At 35.2% G+C, this 20,651-nt stretch overlaps 1 protein-coding gene across 8 annotated transcripts in view; it reads right to left on the bottom strand.

The window, feature by feature from the left end:
- The window catches only part of BNC2 (basonuclin 2), a 417,406-nt gene that overhangs the window by 153,899 nt on the left and 242,856 nt on the right, over positions 1–20,651 (bottom strand). The gene's annotated exons all lie outside the window — the stretch shown is intronic.

Below are 20,651 nucleotides of genomic sequence, written 5' to 3'. Positions count from 1 at the left end.
AAATGTAAAGTGAGAAGAATAACAGACTGTATATTTTACAAGATGCTGGTGGACTTGCAACACCCAGAGATTCAAAAGAGAAAAAAATTGACTTTATGGTACATTCCAGTTAAGTGTCTCCCCTAGGCGATAATGCAAAAAGTATACACTCCAATAAAATAATGCTGAAGTGAAATGTTTGTGAAAGTAAAATGACTTATAAAATATAATTATTAGAATATTACTTTCTTCTACTGAGTTTCACTTAAATGTTTTGTTGATCTTTCACTTAAATGTTTGTTGATCTTTCTGATCATTCAGAAAGACACTCCCATTGGCCCACCACACTTCTGATATTATTTTTCAATTTGTTGTTTTTCTCCCTTTGATATACTGATTTCAATTCCATCTGTATTTGAAAAATGCAAAACAACTCTCCTTTTATTTTTTATTTTTTTTAAATATTTATTTATTCATACAAGCACTGGATACAGTCAGAGGCCCAGGAGGGCGAGAGAATTCACCAGAGCCAGAGCAGAGAGTAGAACAGGCAGAGTGAGGAAGTACACTGCTGAGGGGAGCAGCGTGCGGCAGGAGAGGTCTGCGCGCCATGTGGGACCCTCGCCCAGTGACCGGAGATCGAACCAGCGCTGCAGAGGCTGCGGGCAGCTTCGCAACCCAGTGTTCAACCGCTGCGCCACTGGGGAGGCCCCAACTCTCCTTTTAGTTTAATGGTGATATAAGTAAGTAAATATTTTCTTAAGATCAGACATAGCATAGGAAAAGTCATTTATGTGAACATTTTGTATCTGGAACAATCCAACTATATCTTCTGAAAAAATACACTCAAAAATCTTTCATTTCTTTGAAAAATCATCTTACCAGTTTATATTATAAAGTGAATCCACGGGAAATTATCATAAATGAAGTGTAACTTTTTATGGCTAAAAACCTATGCTAACGCATTGTGCTGAAGCTAACCTATACTCCTAAACTACAGTTAATAAATTTATCTCAGACATTTAGTTCTAATTTGCATGGAAATTCTGAAGGCAGAAGGGATTTCGTCCAATCATTCACAGATTAACAATCTACTGTAACTATCCGAACTGCCAGGAAAAGATCTCTCTACAGCTTTAGATGCAATCAGTGATTACTGATTTGGGGGTTGGGGTGACAGAAGAGGTATGGGGCTACCTGAAACTGCAATTCTATGCCTGAAAGTTACATTCACACAGCTCCAGATGCTTATTCCTGGAACCATTTGGATTTTTATGTAAACCGTTTCATCTGTAACGTACTTGTAACAGACAGTATTTTAGATAATGTTAACACAGTTGGGTCAAATTCCATTTACACAGAGTAAGACTGAATGAGCTTTTGCTGTTCCCAATGCTTTGGATCAGGTAAGTTTAAAATATGTCTCTTTCATTAATAAACATTAAATCTACAGGTCCCAATTTGGCTTCTGATGTTGTAGTCCTCAACATCAGAACTAACTTCTGATGTAAACTTTCTGACTACACTTCTATCCTAACTTTGCTGCTCTATTACCACTCGGGAAATACTCAATTGCATAGCCTGCCTAATATTTCAGAGTGCCTCTTCCAATGTAAACTATCTGATTACATAGTGAGAGGTTGTAAAACTCTGCTATATGTGATTTAAGAAATAAGAACACAAAAGGAAATGTGTTAATGAACTCACAATTTAGTTGCTCATGATCAGAAAAACCCAAAACAAAACACAACAGTTTTTAAAGGGCAGTGTTTCTACTCAATACAAGTTACTTTACAAACTATCCAATTGTAAATTCAGATATTACAGCCACGTTAGCAATAAATGGTTATACTCTATCATATACATATATTCAATTGTTAATGTTTTTGATAATTTTACAAAAATAATTTTGCATCATGTTTAAAGCACACTTATTGAGTTAAAACTATATCTAGGATCAGAACAATTAAGAGATGTAGATTTGCTTTATTAAATGCATATTTATTCATTAGCTGAATCACTCATTCAATTACTATCAAATAGTTAATGATTCAAATATTTCTTCTCTTCTATAACTTTAACATAATACACATTTGGAAACTAAACTTTTCAGATCATCATTCTTTTTTATGAATTATACTCTTTTTGTACCTATACATACAAACATTGGAACATCTCAACTTCTTTGTATATAAACACTTAAAACACTGGAATATCCATTTTGTATTTCTATGAATTCCAGAAGGTCTATTTGTTTTAAAGTCAGACTTATATAGAATACATTTGTTCCTTAAGGGAATTATATATCTATTTAAACAATATGGTCTAAATAAATATTTTGAGTAAGAGACTATTGTAGCTTCAAAGGAAGTTTTATTCTAAATAACATTTTTTGAAACGGTGTAAAACTTTGACATACTATTTATTCACAACAAAATAGAACCAATGTGATCACTTGCCAACTCACCCACACTTAAAAAAATAAATTATCATAAAACTATCAAAGCCAGTTAGGCCTCAAAAATGTACATGCTTTACAAGGAAACAGTTGGGAAGAGTAAAAATGGACAAGCTTTCATTTTTGTGAGCACATTAACTCTTCCTCCATGCAGCTGACATGAGAGCCTCCCACACACTGCTGGACACTCTGCACTAGAGGATATTCAGAAATGATCATGAAGTAGCAGAAAAGGGAAACCAGTAAAAGAGCAGACAGTTTAGTTAGACTGTTCCCACTTACATATATGCAGATCTCCCTAAGCAAGTCTCATTAGCTAGGGGTATCAAGTCCTCCGTTCTTCCAGGACCCTGCCCTGTAACTCATCCCTCAATTCCTACGCAATCAGTATTCCCAATAACAATGATTTTTCTTAAGCCTGTAATTTATTCCTTCTGCTTACCTGTACCATGGATTTCTTGCAATCAATACCCTTGCATGTGATACCCATTGGTTTCTACCTTCTGACCACCAACTACATTTTAAATTTGCAATCTGGATTCTGCCCCACACGTTCCTGAAACTGCTTTCTTCAAGAGGAATGTTTTCCTCACAACTGGTCTCTTTCTGTAGTCCCTTTGTCTTCTCAGACCTCAATGCAATTTGAAGGAACTAACTTCTTCATTCTTGGGCTGTGGAAACCAACTATCTTAGTTTTTCTGGCAGCAATTTCTTACTCTCTCCACTGTAAATAAATGCAAATGTTTCCCATGGTCAGCTCTTCATTCTTTAATTTGGCAATTTCATTCCCTTCTACTTCAAACATCATCACTGCAAAAACCATCAATTTGGAGCCAGGTTCTGTGTTAATGGCAGGAAATGGATGGCAGAGTTCTATGCTCAAGGACTTCACAGTCAGTTAGCAGGCAGTGGGTTTAGAGGACAAACTCTAACAAGAGAATGAAGCCTGTAAAACAGGTTTGAGAAGCACCACCTCTCCCTTTTTTATACCTGTAATCTTTTCTTCTACCAAATGTAGTATTTACGTGTAACCACAAGCTGACCCCTACTGTTATTAATATCACTTAGATTTACTGGATATTTGTCATTTTCCAGAAAGTCTGCTAAATATTTACAAACATTATCTCTCTTAATCCTCAGAAAATACCAAGAAGTTGGTACTATTATTGCTTATACTTCACAAACAGGGAAACTGAGATAGAGATAACTAAGTGCCTTGCCTTAAGTCAGCAAACAATAAAGTGAAAGAAATCAGACCCAGGTCTGTGTAAGCCTCCACCCCAACTGATCAGCAATCTTGAGTTATAATCCCATTCACTGTTAGGCAGTCATGAGGCACAGGCCCTACTGTGTATCGTTAACTCCTGGCCTATCTCAGATTTCAACTCAAATTTTACTTTTATCCCCCAAGCAGTTGCTCTCAGCAACTTATCAAAGCATTTTCTCCATTAGTTCTATTTCACAAGAACCTTTTCTGTCATGAAACACAGTTGAGAATATTTATCTATAATTATATTTACTTATCTTTAATCAATTATCTCTAAATATTATATTATACATCTGTGCTATTATTTTATTACCATCTGTCTTTCTTCCCCTCTAGAATTTAATCTCTATGAGGGCAGGGTGATATAGCTGTTGGGCTTACAGTGCACATACTGGCAAAGGATAGGTGGTCAAACAGGCATGAAGCACGATTCTGAGTCCCTTTCCTCAACTGTAAAAACATCACAGCAAAAGCCTTAAATGCCATAATGAAAATAAAGCATATACCATTGTGCCTTAACAATAGCAAAGGCTCAATAAATGAAAACCATTTATGACCTCAAGATGCTTTCCACACATTATATTTGAATTATTTTTCCCTTACAAGTCTTCCCACAGTACTGTTTTTCCAGCACTTTGTGGAATGCTTGACACAACTGAATCTTAAATAAATGAACAAATACATATTTTGACATACATGATGCCACATAATTCATAGCAAATCATTGTTTCTGTTTTAATGCTGGGATCCAAAAATGTTTATATGGTTCTTAAGTGATGACGCAAATTTCCAATTATTAATCAAGGTATCTGCATTTCCCATAGAAAAAAGAAGAAAATATACAATGAAAAAACATTAATTATAAATACCCATGTTCAAAAGTATATCAAAGAAAGCAGGTTCAGTTAGTAACACTTATATTTGAATATTACACAAGAGAACACTTGAAAGTATTCTACTTGAGTTCCAAACCTCACTCAAATAATGAACTCTGTTATGGCTAAAAGTAATCATTAATATAGTATTTATTTAGTCCTCCTAGTTTCTATGTATAGTTAGGTGGCACGATCTAGGTGTATAAATTAATTGGCTATGATGATTACCAGTGACAAGGTTCACCTTTTTTCATTTTTAATAAGAAAAAAATTTCTTAATACATTTTATTTTTTACCTTGGGCTCACATATTATAAATATGTAAAAGTGGCCAAACCTCCATGAGGGCATAACTCAGTCCATGTTATAATTAACTCTTATTAATTCATTACTGCATATGTTACTCATCTCCAAGCATACACACAAGTCCCAGAGGAAAGATAGGCATGGTGTCAAAAGTGAAATGAGCCTTTTGATTGAATAGGACAACTGTCCTTTAAAGACTTCTATCTTAAAAAATAAATGAAAACCTGAAACATAAAATTATGTGTAATGAATCTGGAAGATAATTATTCCAAAATTATCACAGAATACACTGTGATAATTACAAAAAAAACAACTTTCAAGTCTCATGGATGAAGAAATTGCACTTGTGCTCATGTACATGACCTAAGAGATAGATGAGATGAAGAGGACTTCCACACACATCTCTTCACGTCTTGCTTATAAGAATCCAAAGCAGGGCCTCCCCGGTGGCGCAGAGGGTTGAGTGCTGTGCTGTGAAGCTGTCCGCAGCCTCTGTAGCATTGGTTCGATTCCTGGCAGGCCAGGGAGCAACCCAAATGGCACAGCAGACCTCTCCTATCTTGCCTGCTGCTCCCCTCAGCAACGTGTTTTAGTCAATCTGCCTGTTCTGCTCCCCACTCTGTCTCTGGTGAATCCTCTCACCCTCCTGCGACTCTGGCCTGTATAAATAAATACTCTGGCTCTTGTATAAATAAAAATAAATCTTAAAAAAAAAAAAAAAAAGAATCCAAAGCAATAAGTCAAGCATTGTGACAAAGATTCTGAAGAAGTCACATGATAGTAATTCAGGAAACAAGTTTTTTTTTTTTTTTTTGGTATGGTGGGTAGCTTCTAAGCTTACTTTTTATCAGTATCAGCTAGACAATTTACTTTCCTTAATTATAAAATTCATATATGATGCAAATGAAGGTAAAGCCACTTTTTTTTTTTTTTTTTGGCTATAGGGCTTTGCAAGTAGGTGTCAAAACAAGACAAGAATGTATGAGTTGGCTAGACTTAGAACACTGACCAAAACACTCATGGTTTTAATAGCTTTACCAAGTCTTACAATCACCAAAAGAGTCTGATCTAAGTCTGACTAGGAGACAATATATGAGTAATACTTTTATTTAGGCATGTATTTTTTTAAATTTTTTTAAGATTTATTTATTTATGCATACAAGAACTGGGATATAGGCCAGAGATTTGGGGGGTGACAGGATTCACCAGAGACAGAGTGGGGAATGGAACAGGCAGAGTGACCAAAATACACTGCTGAGGAGAGCAGCGGGCAAGTCAGAAGAGATGTGCTGCGCCATGTGGGTTGCTCCCTGGCAGGCTGGGGATCGAACTCATGCTGCAAAGGTTGCGGACTGCTTCATAGTGCATTGCTTAACCCCTTTCGCCACCAGGGAGGCCCAAGGCATGTACATTTTTTGTGTTTACAGAAAGAAACATAAATCTGAGTTTGAATGGGCACACTCACAGATTTCACAAGTGATTACCAGTGATTATAAAGCATATTGTAAAAGTTAAGGGCCCACAAGAGTGTCGAGATGCATGTAACTGTCACTATTCAATAGTAATAAGAGCAAATGAGAAACAATGAGCTATTCTGTTTGCTCAATAAAATCTATTCCAAACTTCCCATCATGGGAAATTATAGCAAAAATACATTATCTATTTGGTGGTAAGAGAATCAAAACATCAGAAATCAAAACATTAATTAACCCTTCAATAAAAGGTTCCTTGAAATTTGTGTTTTTAATGTCATATGAAGAACAATTGGATAAAAATGATAATTTTGTTGTACTCTGAAATCTCTTGGTATTTTTTCAACAATTAGCTCCTGTGACTTAGTTAAGAGATTAGAAAACAATGGTCAGTCCAGATTCATTATGAGGGTCCACAGTGGACTTTATGGTCATGATGAAAAGCAGGGTAACTCATATATGGTTAAACATTAAGCTCCATGAGAATGAAATTACTGACCAGGGAAATATATCATCTTCACAATAAACACATCCATAGCAATTGAAAGGGAGAGGTTGGGAAAAGGAGATCTTTTGAACACCATTACTGTTAAAAGCAGGAGATTTTAAGCCTCATTCTGAATGAACAACATGAATGAATGAACATTTTTGAATGAATAGAAAATAAAATATGGTATACTCCATATAGTAGAATATTATTTGGTCATAAGAAAGCATGAACTACTGATATACGCTATGACATGTTTGGACCTAGAAAACATTACACTAAGTGAAATAAGTCAGTCACAAAGACCACGTTATGAGAGCCCATTCATATGAAATGTTCAGAACACAGAAATCTTTAAAGATAGTATATAGTAGGTAGTGGTTTCTCTCTGAGGTGATGAAAATATTCCAAAAGTGACTGTGTTGATGGTTGCTTATTACTGTAAATATACTAAAAACCCTCTGAATTGTATGCATTGAATGGAATGTTTGAATGTATACTACGTGAACTGTATCTCCATAAAACTCTTTAAAATGGAGGAGACCAGAACCCACCGAATTACCTAATTTTCTTAGTGTTGTTAAATCAGTTAATTCATAGGATATTTTTCCCCTAGGAGACATAAGAAGACTAATACCCATTTTTAACCAAGTAGGTCTTCAATATACAAATGATAAATGAGAGGACATACAGAAGGCAAATGAAAAAAAGAAAAACAATTTCACTGCAGCTTAAATTTGAAAACCCCTTTTACTTTAAAAATATTAAAATCTAATTTAACCATTTTAAAACTGACATTTATTTAAAACCACTGCCATTTTTCTATCATTATTTAACAAATTATGTGTGTGGGAGGGGAGTCTCTAAATTACAACGCTCAAGCTAATATCAACATACTAAATTTACTAATATCAACGTACTAAATTTGCCAAAAACTGACAACAGTGAATTGTCATATATAATAGCAAGTAACATTCCTTAATTTACTGTGATGAAAAACTTACTTCATCAAAAGTCAAGAAATGAATTTTGTTTGGCTAGAGGGGGCAAAGAAGGGAAACTATAAACTTTTGAGTAGATGTTTATACATGAGTGTGAATGTTTCTATGACTATATGTGAATATATAAATTCAAAAAGGGAGAAAAGGACATACACAGAGGCACATAAATTTTCACATACATGGGCGCCTGTACTCATTACCTATGACCACAACCTACTATCAATCGACATGAGGAAGACCCCATTTAAATAATTTAGGAGTTCAGAGCAAAAATCAACAGCAGGATATAGCCAATTATATAAGGAAAATGCCCATGCTTCTATGGCATCAAAGCATCTGCAGGCTTTGGAATGATGTGTTACTTTTTTTTCTCCAATTAAATTAGGCCTATGGTAATACAAGCTATTTTGTTTGGCAATTAGTAATATTAGAGAAACAGGAAATGAAATGTCATTTCAATTTGGACAGAAACATTTCATTTTCTTACCTAACAGTTAACAATTAACATATTCCACTTATTGCCTATGTGCTTACAAATTTCACACACTACTCAGGCAGCTGTGATAACATAACTAGAAGGGAAATATTCCTTCCATGAATATACCTATCATCTAATTGAAAGTATGAGTTAGTTCACTGTAAAAATAATCACATTTCAACTAAATTCCACGTATATTTACCAGAACATATAATTTTATATAAAAAGCCAAGGCACCTCTGATATCATATGAATGCTAAGCAATACTCATTTCACCTTAATGTTGAATCAGCAATTTTGTATTCCATTGATATACATTTTATTCATTTTCACTAATGCAATTTGAAAGGTGGTAATGTGATTACATTTCTCTGTGGCATTCATGAAAACAATTACTAATATAAGATGATAGGGAAGACATTAATAAGGAAGAGATTTACAATGAGATGCAAGAAGACTTACAAACCTTTAAGCACTTTACAAAGAAATTCTCATTAGGTAAAGAGACCAGATAAACCCTAAGTTCTGTTATTTCAGAAGCAGCTTCAGTGCTGGGAAGAACAATTTGCATGATGATTCCACACTTTGGTGACCAGGCAGAGAGGTGCAGGAGTAACCCACGCCTTGTCCCAAGTTGTGCCAAGTGTAAAGACATCTTCCTAGTCGATGATGCCTCTTCTTCCCAGACAGCAAGGAGTCCCTGCAAATCTTTATCTTCTATAAAAGGAGTCAGCCACGTTCTTTCAAATGCCAAAGCACAGTAATCAATCCATTTATCAGTAAGGTAGGTGACCTTTTAACTAAATTTACTCTTCTCTGGGTTTGTGAAAAGAATTTACTCCAGTGAAGCAACAAGGGAGACAAGCTGTTGCATTTTAGAAAGAACTATTTCAAATGACAAGTCCAATTACCCAGGCCAACTGAGGAAGCCTGGGTAAGACCGGGTAAGACCGATAATATGCCACATTTGTGCAGTGCTATGAAGCTTGCTTAATACTTCAAATACATCCTCATATTTAATCTTCAAAATCCCTGAAATTAGAGATTTTTCAAACAGTAGAAAATAAGGTTCTGAGATGTCCTTAAATGGCCATAGCTAGTAATCCAGGGCTTTTGTCCACTCTGCCTGTGTACAAGAGACAGGGAGCTGAATAATCCCCTCTGCTACCCTCCCTCCACAGTGAGATTTCCTCAGACATTTTTTCAGTTCCAATAGGAGTTTAAGATGGAATAGAAGATGTGGAAGAAACTACACATGAAGGCAGAGGTGTTGGTAAAGGTTTAATCAACTTGGAAAGATAGGAAAACTGCTAAGTAAGCAGTTAACATTTATACCACAATTTTATACAAAACAAAAAAAAAAGTGATCCATTTTAGACAGGGATCAGGACTTGGAACAGCTTGCCACAGAGCCTTTAAATGGTTACATTAGGAAAGGCCAAATCGGAAAATAAATGAGCCAAGGTATTCCCAAGAACACTCGGTTTATTTTACATCATCTTACTTCTACCTATCTTGGGATTGCCCATTAGTAGCACAACTCAACAAACATTTACTAGCTTCCATTGTAGGAACAATTGTGCATCATAATTATGCCTGATTATGCTCAAGGAATCATACCTCTTTGCTCAAGGAATCATACCTCTTACAAATAATAATAATGATGATATGATGAACAGTCTACATGCCCTCTTCTATGTTATTTATTTTAGGTCACAGAGTCTCCAGGGATCTGTACTAAGACCAGGGCTGGCATCATTAGAGCTTCATATAAATCACTAAAGGCACATCTTGATTTTACCACTAACTAGAGTAACTGGAATTTTTCAAGTAAAACCTCTCAGGTAATACATTTTTTAAAAACACAAATGCAATGTTATCCTTTTTTTCTAAAAGACAGTTTTCTCAAATTTAAAAGGCTACCTTCAGATGCTCAGAGAAATCCCACAAATTTCTAGGTATCTGAGGGTAAAATGTGCCCTAGAGTGTTGAAAAAACATTATTCTCTTTTTTCTTTTAAGGATTATTTGGTTTAAAAGACAAAGAGAGGTGCATACTTATAAAGACAGCAAGGAGCAGGCAGGCCATGCAGCTGCTAACAAATGCTTCAAAATCACTGAGCAAACGGAGAGATGTATGCAGTGGTCGTCAGGAACTCTGAGCTAACTCTTAAAAATTAAGAAATAAATAGAAAGCCTTGTGGAAAAAAAAAAGGGGAGTTCTTCCAGAACAGTGTTAATGTCATCTTGGGCATGTGGACTGGGTTCACATGTGTGTCAGCTGAATCAACATAATGGGCTATAACAGCTTCGAAGCAGCTAATATGGTCCATTGGGTCAATAATCCGTGAACTAAGAAGGATTTACTTGATAGACTATAAATGGTTCATAAGAACTCAAGAATCACTCCATCACATCAAAAATCCAATTTTCATATGGTACCTTTCTATGAATTAGCCAAAAGAAAGTAATAGCTCTGAAGGACTTCAAGGTCTATCAGTTAAAAATTTACTTTTTAAAGAACAGTATAGAGGAGGAAGTAAGAATTAACTTCTCTATCTTCCTCTCGTTCTCTTTTCCCAGCCTATTTTAAGGGGGCGGGGGAAATACATTTTATGACAGAAAGGTAACATACAGCAGGAACTATTCATGGGGCATTGAGCATTTTCCTATGAGTGTTTGAATGTATGGATCCAAACAAATGAAACACACACACAGACATTCATTCTCTCTCTCTGATCTGTCCCTGCATACCTACACATCCTATCACTAAGTAAATCACAAAATACTTTCTAGGATAGCAACATTTAAAAATGAAGATTTATATTTTATTTTTGCTTCTTTACAAGATATGTGCTGAGGTCCAGTTTTTGAGGCCTGGGGGGAGACTGAGGCCAGTCTAAGGAGAATGGCAAACTATCATCACCATATATGGAAAAGTAGACAAAAGAAACTACAGAAAGCAAACAGAAAAAACTACAATACGTTTTCAATAGTTAAGAAATAGAGGAGAGGGTTAGTTTCTTGAGTGGTTTAAGCTTATATAGCCAGTGTTTACAGGTAACTGTAACTTCTGCCCACTGTAGTCTGCAGAGAAATGGAAGCCTTTATGTTATACTTGTGAATTTCATTACATATTCACATTTGATGACAGTGGTTGCAGATTAATTTTTTAAAATGTAAGCCTATTTATGTGAATAATTATATTTACCAAGTTTATGGCAACGAAGAAAAGCAGAGAAAAAAGGCTCCGAAAATGTAACAGGCTGTAATTAGAATTCTTAACAAGAAAGAATTCCTTTACTAGGGAAGAAAATGTGATCTATCACCTCTTTCTCAAAATGCTATTAGCCTCTCTTCATCATAAGGACAACAAGAATGAATATTTTCTTTTTCTTTTTACAGGAGTAACACTGAATAAAGTAACAGATGTTTTTACATCAAAGTATATTAGCTATTGACATAAACTCTGGTTCTCTTAACTTTTACACAAGGGAAAGAAAAATTCCAATAATTCTAAAATAGACAGATAAAACTTTTCTCTGTGGCTACGGCCATGTACTATTATATGTAACTGCTTATTTTTAAAAAGAGCTTTATTGGTGCTCTCTCAAGGATTTTCTTTTATACATAGCTTTATCCTATAATTTTGTCCCTGTTGGGCACGCTGCCTAAATTTAAACACAAACAGTCAAGCAATGAAGAAACATTAACACATTTACTGTGAACAAAAACTCCCAGTTGTACAGTGAAATTTTAATACATTTCAACTTATCTCTTTTACTAATGGGGAGAGTACAAACCCTGCAGGAATTCGCTCTGCAAACTGGTAATTACAGTAGACTCACTTTTTTATAATGCATATGTATAGTCAGACACAAAAAACCTTGGCTGCCCTTTTGATGTAGGTTACAATAGGAATGTTTTAAAAATTATGAAAATCTACAGCAATTCTAAAGGAATGTATTATTTCATGGAAAACTGTCCTTAACTCTGTATGTGGACATAAATAGACACATATTTAGTTATTTGCTTTACACACCAGAAGGCACAAGTTTTATCAGCATGCACTTTTATGTCATTTCTCCTGGAATCTTAAGTTTACAGAACAAATCCATTCCTTTTTCTACGTCAAGATGATGTTCCTTCATTCATGTCTGGCTTTCCTACTTTTGTCCCCCTAAGTTGCTGGAATTTAAATCTATATTTGAGATCCCATAGAGTGTCCTTATTAAATAATTAAGGGCTCCAAACCACTAATTAGTCTGAGTATACGCAGATGCACCCCTTCGACAAAAAGACCATGTGTGCAGGTGTGTGTGTGTATACTTGCAATGATTAAGAACTATATACTATAATATTAATAATAGTAGCACAGATTGTTGACAAAGGAGATAAAATCTGTGTTACGATTCATATTTCTTGCTAGGCACTTTACATTTGTCTGTCAAAGTTTTGGTTCCATAACAACTTTCTAAGAAATTGATATCTGATAGACTCCTAAGACACTATCAATATAGTTTACATTAAACTCTTGGTTCGAAGTATTGGCACGCTGAAGGGAAAATGGTGGCAGAGTAAGCTGCTAAGTAAACATAACTTTTATAACATTTTGTATATTTTTTAAAAATCAAATAAAGTTGCTAAAATGTCTATCTGTGACTGGGAATCAGTGACTGAGCAGTATCTACACATTCCAGGAATAACTACCTGAAAATGGAAAGCATAAAATTCACATAAAACATATAGTATATACTATGAAAACATGCAAGCTGCTGTATAGAAATAATTTACTGGTCATCTAATTTCAGATGATAAGGGAACTTTCTCAGTAGGTGTGGCTATGGCAGAATTCACTCACTATTATAGAGAATTCACTCACTATTATAGAGAATTCATATTTTATATATACAAGAAAAAAGTACCTTTTCCTAAGGATATATACCTAGTTCTTCTACTGGGGAATACTAATAACATTCTAGCTACTAGGTCTTTCTGTCACTACAGAAGAGAAAACTGTTTTCTCTACCATTATCATCTCTCTGCTCCCAAAGAGTACTTATGCACCAGTTTTATCTGAAACCAAAATTAAAGAATGGTTCAAGAACCAGGATGGAGCTCTGTCACAGGCAACCTACAAATCCACAGGCAACACCTAGTGCTTCTGTCTGGCAATGATGTGAAAACACCAACTTATTTAAAAAGCCAAACACCATTATACATAATGTATAGCCATTATACACACACACAGGATTGATTGATAGACAGCATAGTATTTCCTTAAAATAAATTTTTGCAGTTGCTCCTATTATTCCCTGATCCAAGCATAACCAAAAATATCAAAAAAGTTATGGCTTTCACATGAATAAATTACCAGAAGTAGACTTTGAAGACAGCGAAATGTAAAAACTCCAGCCTCTGTAAAATCTACTCACACTAAATAAACACAAATGAACATTAAAAGTGACATTAAAATGTATGTGATCTATCACAGACAAAGCATTCATGTTTTTCCTTTGCTAGGTTTATTAAGCCAAAGAAATTGTTAGCAGTCATGAAATAAAAACAAATATATCCTTTGTGCCCTGTTAACTGAATTTTGAAGGCATAATTATCAGGGATGAGTTTAACATCAACCATAGTCAAGCAACTTGAAGGGTTAATTCATAACTCATGCTATAATTATGTACAACTTTCTTAGAGTCAAAAGAAAAAAAAATGTAGAAAATCAATATTCTGAGTCCCTTGATACAAGCACAATGATGACTGTGAATGAAAGAATACACACTCCCTTCTAACACCTTCTGCCAATGAATGAGTCCTTCGATTTGTCTTTCAGTAGGTTGAGGGAGTTAATTTGAACTCCCTACATAGGCTGATGAAATGCTCCCAATCAGCTCTCCTGCCCTGGAAAAGAATGAAATTGTCCAACTATTTTAGAATCTCAGTAACTAGTAAGGTAAGAAAAACAGGCGCTATGTATTAAGATATGTTTAACACTTTCATACATTAAAATTTTCTCTAACGATTTAGAGGGCATTTCTATATGTTGTGATGTGTCCACCATGCTGACATGAGCAAGACAACACAAGTCAATGTAGTATCCGATGATCATGTGATCAACAACACACAGACTAGTTTCGTAGTTGATAGGATTAATAAAGGAAGATAGCAGTAACAATGAAATTTACTGTTTTTATCATTCACCCACACTAAGAATTCTGATGGATAAAAAATATGTACTAGTCACATTACTTAATTAATAATTCAAGAGGGATCCTAAATAAATGGCCACAGATCACAGAAACTGCTCTTCATGAAACAGGACAGCTATGCCCAAAAACAAAACAGAGCAAAAGTTGGATTTCTGCAAAGTACCTCACAGTTTTATATACTATTTGGATAATTAGTATGCTCCCATTTGGTGAGCCATAAATAGCTCGGGAAAGCACAATTCAATGTGATTTCACTAAATCATTATTGGAATATCTGCAGAGCTAGTAGACAACATGTTTTAGTATTTTATGTTTGTTCATATCCAGTAAATGGGAGGCTATTATTTTAATTGTAAAATATATTACCTGTGTTCAAGTTAACACTGAGGCATTAACTGCCAGGTGGTATGACTCAAATATAAGTAAAGCAGGAGTGATAGAATTAAGTGGCTGTGTATTTGTACAGCATTATTTTCTTTTAGACTACTGGTCTATCAACAGACTCAGCTTTTAACCTCTTAATCAGAGATTAACAAATTGCAGTACATAATGCCATATTCTACTTGCGCAAACATCATTTTTGATATGTATCGCCACGAAAAATGTTTAGATTCTGTGTCAATCCATTGACATATATAATTTCTTTCTCTTAAATTAATCTACTTGCTTAACTTTAAAACGTTAAGGGTGGGAAGGAAAAATCCTCTGACAGAGGTGTAAGTGGTAATGTTATATCGGTTACTAAAGAGTGTTTGTGTGTGAGGCCACTATACCTGAGTTACTAACTTGAGGCTCACTGCACACAGGTGTCAGGCATGTTACCTTTTCATCTGAGAAAACAGAACATGCCAAAAACTGGGGTGAGAAACAGAAACCGGGTGCTAATAATGCCTCCATGTGAAACTGCTTCTTGCTTTTAATTTGCAATCACAGAGAGCAGTGCTGGTGCATCTTTTAGTACTTAGGCACATTAAATGGAGCAAGGAGGGTCTGTCCACCGAAGGTGTGATTTCTACATGGGCGGGGAAAGGTTTCTTAGCATGATCCCATCTTCTTTTGCTATGGGCTAAATGTTTCCCCTTGTATTTAAAAAAATGCAAAACTAAACTTTTAAGTATTAAGTAAAAGCACCCATGGCACACCACGGAAGCAGAGACACCTGAACGTCACTCCAGAATTACTGAATTCTCACTTGCACAACCCAAGAGGGCGTGCTCAAATTTTCACCTCGACGGCCTATCCCAGTTGTAAATATTATTTTGGTGCCTATCAGAGGCATGAACTGTGCTGAAAACTAAACAGATGGATACAAAATGCCAGAAGATGCTCGGTCTGAAGGGTTTCAAGGGTGAAGGGAAGTCCCAAAATTGTTTCACATCCCTTTAGATATTCGGAGGCATGTAATAAACAGTTTTCTGAGGAATGCCGCACGCGTTTTTCAATGTTAGAAAGCAAAGCCTATCACAGGGAGCTGTGGTTGAAGGCATCTGTTGAAGCAAAATTGCACTGCATACTCCTCAGTCTGAAACAAATGGAAAAGGAAAGAGGAAGCTAGCAAGGGCCAGGGGCCTGGGTACCTAAATGGGTATTTGTTTTAAATGGATGCAGGGGAGGGGCATAAATGATTAATATGACTAATCAATTCCCTTCATAATTCCCTTCCTCCCTACTGCCACCACTCACCAATCTTTCAATGTGCATTTAAGAAAGCACAATTTGCCTATGCTGGCAATGGCTGCAGTGACACTTTTCTATAAATGGAAGTTAGATAATGTCTGTACATTACAAAAGGTAATGAATAGGTAAGTGCCCAGCACAGTTCCTCTTCCTTCCTCAGTTCCCTGGCACATAATAAAGTATGGAAACCATAGAATGGTTTCAATGGTTTCAAACCATATAATGGTTTCAACTTGATTCAGCAATCAAGTTTTGACATACTTAAAAATTTCTAGGACAAGTGCTAATCTGTTTTCATATATTTTTGTCATTCCAAATCCACTGCAGTAACTAAATCCTTCACTCTAGACCCTTATGAATACAAAGCAGGTTCTTCTCTTAATTTATGGTAATTGTAAGTGAATTTTGCCAAATGGCTCCCAAACTGATTTTTGAAAGACTGATATGCCCTCTTCTGGCTTCTGATTTAAGAAAAAAAGGAAACAAAAATGTCAGGTTATTAAATCATAAAAATGTGAGACAAGGGTGCCCTATTTAGTCGTTATATTTTACTGCTAGTAATGTTACTTAACAGAGATTTTCATAGTGACAGTATCTGGAACCCAGACATTTTGAAAGATGAGGATCTCTTTCAATGACATGGTGTTCAGCAAAGGGACTTTCAATGAATTTTTTTCCCAAGTCAAATAATAATGCTTAAGATGATATAAATTGCATGAACAGGAGTCAGAAAAGGAAAATCAAAATATATGTAACCACTAGGAAAATCGGAGAAAAAGTCCTTCCCTCAGTAACACATTCCCCACCAGTGCACCCCACTGTACCCATGCAGACCTGCTTTCACAGCTCGGGGCCGAAAGCAATGCCAATTAGTGTCAGTGTGATGGGGTTTTAGAGACATGGCCCTTTTGTCTTAGAGGAAGTGGGCTGCAACCACCAACTTACTGTACAGAGGCAACCTAATAATCCATTAGGTGGAAATGACTTTTCAGCCACTTCCTCCAGGGACTACATCAGAAACTGATGGCTTAGGCAGATGGGAACATTTTTACATTTCTGTATTAACTGCATCTAGGAAGGTGGATTTTTATCACTGAATGCTGCCTAGTCTTCATTTCATCTGCTGCTCTCTTCTATGTTGTTCCTTCCATCCCCAAAATATCATGGACTATATTACCTAATAAAATGATGAACTTAATACTTTAGAAATAGAGTGAGCAGTCTTCACTGTGTGAATTTAGAGAATTCTAGGGGTCGTCCATTGAAACTTCGGGGAATCACTAAAAACAAAAAATTTCATTCCTGGAATACCGCTCCGGAATAGTAGTCTGTGTTTTGAAAAGATGTTGCTGGTTATCTGCTATACCTCCAACTGTCAAACTAGCATTAGATTTGATTAAATCCATCAAGAAGCAAAGTCAATCCTACTTCTCACTCTGGGAAAGGATGGAGTCAGGCAAGGCAAACAGGAATGTTCACACCTTTGTTGCAAAGTCAGGTTTGGGGCTCTAATCCAGCTTTATATCCTCTTGCACAGGTTGTTAAAGTACTAAAAACAAAAAGTTGCTTTCACTCATAGCATCGGATAAATACTATTATACATAGGTCCTCAAATAAAATTCATTCAATACTGTTTTAGAATATTGATGAGGAAAAAAAACAATCCAGTCTGAAACTGTGTGAGGACCTGCTAGCTTTCCCTAGCCATCATCTCCCATAAATTCAGTTTCCAAGAAGCTACAGACGATATTCAGTAAGGACAGCGTACAAGAAACCTTACAATCAGGTACAATTTAAATGATAATGTTCTTTTAGATGCAAATTTAAAGGCAAAAAAAATTTATTATATACTACTGATGTAATTATTTGCTAAATGTTTAGCAAATTTCCTAACTAACCCACTCCCAAAAAAAAATCATACATCTCTGCCCATATGCAAAATTGTTCCTTTGAAGAATGTCATTTTGAAATATTAAACAGCTGTGTATATCAACATTATTTATCAGCAATAAGCAAATATAAAATACTTTCATAATAGAGATATCCAACAGTCAGGGAACATTCTTTTTGGTTCAATGTGCTTTTTAGTTTGGTCAGAACCAAAAGACTATTGGAGCTTAGAAGTACTATGAAATATGACAATGTGAACTTTTTCAGTAATATTTTAATTTTAGATGGACTTCATAATCAAGACCTTCGATCAGTGAGTAGTGTTTGTGTTCATATTCTCAGCTGAGTTTATTAATGCATTGAGACATATAAACTTTTTGTTTTAGGGTTTTTTTAATCTTTCTTGCAAGTGTCCTCTTACAAATTAGATGATTTATAAACATCTATTGGAAAACTCTCTCTGTCCTGATTACTAAAAGAAATTTCATCTGTATCATCGATATTTTTCCTTGTTCAAATACAGCATAAAAAATATAAAGACACATAAACTCTAATGAAACTTTGCATGGATTTGTATACTTAGTAAAATCTTCTATTTAAATAATATTAAAGGTCTTGAGTTTTATACGATTTGGATGTTGGCAAGATGCTCAGTTCTTATATTGTTCACATTAGTTTACAACTTTAAAAACACCAGCAATTTTTCTGCTTATTCAATAGAAATATAACTTATTATAACACAGATATTAGACACCACTTGAATTAGAACATCTTTTCCTACTTCTTAGTCCTTCTCTATGTGAAGGGTATGCACATGATTAGCTTTTAAAAAAAAGCATTTTTAGGGCCTCCCCAGTGGTGCAGCAGTTGAGCGCTGGGCTGTGAAGCTGCCCGCAGCCTCTGCAGCACCGGTTCGATCCCCGGCTGCTGGTCAGGGTCCCACATGGCACGCAGACCTCTTCTGCCATGCCCGCTGCTCCCTTCAGCAGTGTATTTTGTCAGTCTACCTGTTCTGCTCCCTGCTCTGGCTCTGGTGAATTCTCTCACCCTCCCGCACTTCTGACTATACCCAGTGCTTGTATAAATAAACAAATAAATCTGTTTTTTTTAAAGCATTTTTAAAAGAAAAGTGATACTTCATCAATATTCATTACTTTTCAACCCTTTCTAATTTTGTGAAAGAAACATACAACTAATATGCTTATTTTTTAAAAGTTTCATTACATAATTTGAATTTAAAGTAAAGTTGATAAAACTCTTTAAATACAAATCCTTTTCAGTTAAAAAGTTCTTGTAAGGTACTAGTGACAGTTTTATGTTGTGCTGTACTACAAGCTACTGAATTACATGTTTTAAATGGTGAATTTTGCCTCAATTAAAAAAATAGAATTTGTAAAACTAAAGACAAAAATACTTCTGGGTACTGGTCTGTTTTTATGTGTTTGTTTTAGTTAAACTAATAAGGTTACTATATCAAACAAATCCCCCAAACCTCAAAAATTATAAAAATAAAGTATGTGTTTTCTTAAATAGTCATACCTCTTCTAGCAGACTTCATATAATGTCCTCTCATACATGTCCAAGAACAAGTCATTATTTTAAAATCAGCACAATTAATAGTGGGATTACTTTCCTTAAAACACATTGACAAGGCTGTTCCAATACAAGGATAAAAGGAAAATGAAGAAAGGAAATGCCCTGCTTCAACATATAGTGGTTTTAAGAATGTATTCTTATTTACATATCGTATATATTACCTGAACGTCTCCTGTGCTTACCATTTACCAAGCATTTGTTCTATATGTATATACAGAAAAAGTCATTTAACCCTGACAGTTTCCCTACTAAGAGGATATCACGCCCCCTACCTTCCTTTCTACTTTATAGGTAAGAAACCAAAATACAGAGTCTTTACCTAACTTTCCAAAGGCTTAGCCAAGACCTACCTCCTGCAAGTCCAGTACCAGTTAAGGCTCTAAACCACTAGGCTTACTATCTCAAAGTTTTGAAGCTTTTACCTATGTCCCATGCCCATTGAGAAGTAACAAGTGTGATATACTTTTTTTTCGTTATTTATTTGACATCAAAGATGTTATAAAATACAGTTTTTCTTGTAGCCAGAAAAAAAAGTCAAAGTGAGAGATTCAGAAAATAAGAAATGATTGTGTGTTATAGTGTCAGTGAAGACTGGGACTGTGAAACCAAGCATTGCTGTAATTCAGAGTGTACATTCATACACTTACATTTAATGAGGTGTTAGTCCAACCTTTTAAGAACTTTCTTTTTTAAAACCAGTCATTTAGAAGACCACTCACAGAAAGAAGGAAGGGCTTACTACTTCAGTGATGAGCAAGTTTTGGGTCCTAAGTAAGAGAAGTAACACTTTATAAAGTAGTATATTTAAACAGTGAATACAAAAACAAGTAGAGACAAAAGTTTGAGACAACTGAAAAAAAATATATTTTGAGAGATTTGCTTTTAAAGTAATAATAATTAAAAAATGACCAGTCTATAGCGATTGTGAAGGAAGAGTTAGAGGGAGAAATAG

This window comes from Talpa occidentalis, unplaced genomic scaffold (assembly GCF_014898055.3).
Source record: "Talpa occidentalis isolate TD23 unplaced genomic scaffold, MPIMG_talOcc4v2.1 talOcc4.7, whole genome shotgun sequence".
In the NCBI taxonomy this organism is placed as follows: domain Eukaryota; kingdom Metazoa; phylum Chordata; class Mammalia; order Eulipotyphla; family Talpidae; genus Talpa; species Talpa occidentalis.
Note: the sequence above shows the minus strand (reverse complement) of the source record. Positions and strands in the feature narration are given on the sequence as shown.